Consider the following 4,968-nt stretch of genomic DNA (forward strand, 5'->3'; position numbering starts at 1 on the left):
AGCATTTAGGCCAAAAATATATAATTAACAATATTTATGTTTACCTATAGTTAATGGTTGTATGTGACCACGAGCACAGTAGACACCACAAGCTTTCATAATTGGGAACTATAGTTAGCATAATTAGCATTCTTCAATAAAGCAAAAGCCACAATCATTATATTGTCGTGATAGTCTTTGATTTAAAGACATATGACTCATCAAAATATGAACCAAGATTCAAATAATAAGTGTTAATCTCAATTCTACAATAATAGTTTTAATAATTTGTTATGCCTTGCATCTAGTAATGCTTGGTTTGCTTAATAATAATATTATTCCTATTGATCAATTGTTTAGTTTTCTTAATAGTAGTATTATTCCTATTGATCAATTGAATTGATCAAATGGAACTTTATAATTATAAACATGTTTATAATTTATAAACACGAATAAACTAAAATATACTAAAAAGTGTTTAGGAAACTTTATGAATTATAAAAATAAGATTAATCTAAATAAATAATAACCGTAGATGGTAAAATATCCTAAAATATTTAAGTATATTCTAGATATATCCACTCTTACAGCAAACCAAAAATCTAAAAGATAAAGCAAATAAATTGGTCTTGTCCTCCCATTCTCCTGCTGATGGATGTTAGATGATGTTCTTGCCATGATCTGTATCAATGAACATGTTTTCATTTTATAGTTTGAAAAAAAAAAGTATCTATCAATCACAAGATCAGCCGGATTCAACCAGACCATTCCTTCTATAGTAATCAACAATGGCCAGCATCCGGTTGTACTTGATCGGAAGTTGGCATAGTGCGTTGGATCTCCATGAACCGAAGCTTGCTGTTCATGAAGAGGAACCTGTCCATGACGCGCTTGGGAGCGTGCAAGCCATTGTATCCTGGCCGCGACGGGAAGAAGAGCTCCTCGTTGATCACGGCCTGATCCCACGCCTTCTCTCTCGCCAGCCTCGTCGCCACCCGGTCCAGGAGCTATGGCATCGTGGGCCAAAAGTAGAACAGGCCCGAGTTAAACACCCAGATCCTCATTGTGTGCGCGTAGCGCGACCAGCCCATCTTTGGATCGTAGAACACGTCGTTGTATCCATAGGCGGTGGCGTTGGTGTGGCCGTCGGTCATGGCCTCCATGTCGCAGTCGCGCTGCAAGAACTTGAACGGGTTATGGAGGTAGAGCAAGACGCTGTATCCCAGCACGAGGAACTCTCGCAGGATGTGAAACTTTGTTCCTCCGAGGTGAAATCCTGCAAAACTTTTAGACCCGCTACTAAAACTGAACTTCAAACAGGACGTGGAGCTAGCAAATGTTCTTCTCAAACCAAATCCTTTGTTGCCACCCTCTGAAATCGGGGTGGAGCACACCAAAGAGAAGTATGGAAGTGTTCCTCGTTATTACATCAAAGGGATGCTACCCGTGGCAATGCAAGCAAGGTTATCTCTTGGAAAACAATCCCCCCAACGGTGTTCTAGAGCTTGCATCTGATCACAGCCCCTTCTTTTCCACTTTAGATGAGCTTGTAAAGGCACTTGTAAGCATCACAGCATTGTTAAAATGAAACATTCTAGAGACAATCGCAAATGCAAGGAATTGCCATACAATGAAAATCCTTGGAAGACTATGGACAGAGTCCAGTGCCTAGAACTCATCCAATCTTGCAAGAGCTTGGCTTTGGCTGAGGATCTGCATGCCAGTAACAGTGCCAAAACTGATGATGTTTTCCTGTGCAACAAGCTCATCGCAATGTACACGAGGTGTGGAAGCTCATTGCACGCCAAACGAGTTTTTGATAGCATGGTTTCCAGGGATGTCTACTCTTGGGATTTCATGATGAATGCTTACTCGAAGTATGGCAGCCTTGAGAATGCAAAGGGATTCTTTGATTCGATGCCTCAGAGAACTACTGTTTCTTGGGTTGCAATGTTAAGCTCATATGCCCGTTCTGGGCATCTAGAGGAAGCCGAAAATACCTTTGCAAGGATGCCAGATGCCACTACAGTGGCTTGAAACTTTATGATTGACGTGTACGTTCATCATGGATTTCTTGAAAAGGCGAACATTTTGTTCGATAGAATGCCAAAGCAAACATTAGTTGCTTGGACCACTATGCTTGTGCATATGCCCAAAGAGGGTACCTTGTTCTTGCCAAGAGAATGTTTCACGCGATGCCACTACGAGATCTAATCTCTTGGACGGCCATGTTCAACGCGTATGTGCAGAACGGGACTGTTGAAATTGCGAGAATTTTTGTTGATCTCATGCCGGAATGGGATCTCGTATCATGGACAGCAGTGCTCACTACGTATGTGAAGAGAGGAAACTTTTCCGAAGCCAAGCAAACTTTTGATCAGATGCCGTTTAGAAACTTGGTGACATGGACGTGCTTGCTGGACGCATTTTTACAAGTCAAAGACGTACAAGCTGTTAAAGAAACGTGGAATGCAATGCTCTCTGCATGTGCCCATCTCGGAGACCTGCAAAACGCGGTGATCATCTTTGAAGCTATGCCCAAAGCGGGCATCTGGATGAAGCAAAGAATATCTTTGAAATGATGCCACAAAAGACAATAGAGGCGGCAAATACAATGCTGTCAGCTCTTGCACAAAATAAGTACCTGTCGGAATTTAGAGAACTGTTTGTAAAGATGCCACAGCATAGTACAATGTTGTGGAATGCTCTTTTGTCAGCAAATGCACTAAACGGGCACTTGGAGGAAACAAGAAGGGTTTTCCTGAAATACAATACTCTCAATAGAGGCCCAGAAAGGGATGATTAAGTAGAGCCAAGGAAATTTTCCAGTACGAAATGCTAGAGTGGGATGTTGTGTCTAGCACTGTAATGATCTCGACTTTCTCCAAAAGCAGCAAGTTTGAAGAGGCTAAGCAGCTTTTCGACATTCAAGATTCAGTCTCTTCAACAGCCATGGTTCCCAACTTTGGCCAAAATGGACAAGTGGAAGATGCTAAGGGCTTGTTTGAAAGAATCTCTCCGTAAAACAGAGATGTTATGTGTTGGAATGTGATGTTTGTAACTTATGCTCAAAATAGACATCTACTGGAAACAAGAGAAGTGTTCAATGACATGCTATGGAAGGACACAGCCTCCTGGACTGCAATGTTGTCTCTCTATGCTCAAACTAGCCACCTCTAGTATTCTAGAAAGCTCTTGCTTGAGATGCTTGAGAGGTGCTTGGTCACTTGGAGTTCATTGCCTTAGGTGGAGTGGTGTTTCATTTAAGTATTATAAAGCTCATTAGTCCTCACCCCTTCTTCAGAGCTTAAGCCTTTCTTTTGACCACATGGTCAATGTAGGTCAAAAGGAAGCTCAATATTAAGATATGCTAGGGTAAAGAACATAATTTACCCTAGGGCTCTCACTGGAGTGGGGGTGTGGTGGAGTTTTCGAGGTAGGGGTGGTTGGGTGGTGAAAAACTTTAAAAGGAGGCATAATATAGTTTAAGGAGATTAGATTTTTTTCTTTTTGCATTGGATCATAACATTAGTATCAGAGGAGTTGGTTGTGATGGCTGACAAAGATGAACGTTGGAATCCTATTGTCAATGGTGATGCCAATGATAGTGCCAACGGAGTTATGGAGGTTTGGACCATTTAAAATATTATTCATGAGTTGTGAGCCCTTAATCAAAATTAACAAAAGGTGCAAGATGGCATGATGGATACCATGCATAAACGTGTTGTCTTTGATACCAAATGTAGCCAATATAGTTTTCACCTTTATCCTATGGCAATTTACCATAAGATAACCACAAAATAGAATCTAAACCCTTTATATGCCACATGTTTAAGGACAATAGAGCAAAACCCAAGTTTTAGGGCCTTAGGCCATTGAATAAAGGAATAGAGTTAAACTCTTAAGCACAGAGCCAATGAACGAAGGTATTAAAAACAGAGTGACTCTTAATTATATAGCCTAAGGAGTGAAGGAACAAAACTATGGAGCAATTTGGAAAAGTCCTAGAGCATTTAGCATCCTAATGTCATGACTAACATGAAAAAATGGAGCTAAACAAAGTTTGATGCTATTTCAACATACTGGTGGCCTAATACAAAGATATGGGTACTCCAACAGCTAGTATGGTGTGGAACTTGGGTTTAGACCCAAGTTGGATGCAGAACAAAATAGGTACACAAGCGGGAGCTAAATTATGCCTCAAATTGGTTAATCATTTTTGACCTACCCACTATCCCTATTATACATTTAAAACCCCCAATATGCCTTCCCCTTGAGGAATGCACGTTTTGGGCTTTCATTTAGTCATCCTTAGTATTAAGAGTTAGTCTCTAGGACAAATTTAAAACTTACTAATTATGGAATGACACTAGATTGTGAAGTTGGATACGGGACCAATATTATTGTGTTTAGTACAATTTCTACATTTCGTAGATATGCTAAATTATCAAATTTTGACACTTTCCATAAATAACAATTGGGACTAAATAGGACTAACATAAAGGGCATGATAGCGAGGGTGTAGACATAAATTATTATCTAGCAAATATTGAGGGACCAATCTTAATATTGTGGGGGTTCTTGTCAAGCCAGTGCAGGACAAAACAAACGAGAACTAACAAGCCGAAGACACTTAAGAATTTCTTCTTTACGCTTATTTGGCCAAGTACAAATACTAAGTTAAGTTTACTAACACTTGAACAAAAGGGACTGATAAAGGGTTTAACAATGCTAACCTCCTACTATCGTGGTAATAAGGAAAAAATATTTGAAAGGACTAGCCGATAGGTAATTTTTAATACCCACAGTCACATTTATGATAATGTTGAGGCACTCGAGGCTAGACGTGATAGCACTCCAAGTAAACTTCCTTGGTAGATCAATTTAGAGTTCCAACCTTTTCCAATGATGGTGGTAAGTATTTAGTTTGGCTAGCCAATGTAAAGAAGTTCTTGGCTGTTAAAGAAATTCCAGATGCAAAGGCTTTAA

The 4,968-nt window shown here is 39.9% G+C and overlaps 1 pseudogene; it reads right to left on the minus strand.

Moving 5' to 3' along the window:
- Positions 1-761: 761 nt before the first annotated feature.
- On the minus strand, positions 762-1,490 carry LOC112346755 (annotated as a pseudogene).
- Positions 1,491-4,968: the final 3,478 nt, after the last annotated feature.

Source organism: Selaginella moellendorffii, unplaced genomic scaffold, assembly GCF_000143415.4.
Source record: "Selaginella moellendorffii unplaced genomic scaffold, v1.0 SELMOscaffold_17, whole genome shotgun sequence".
Lineage (NCBI taxonomy): Eukaryota > Viridiplantae > Streptophyta > Lycopodiopsida > Selaginellales > Selaginellaceae > Selaginella > Selaginella moellendorffii.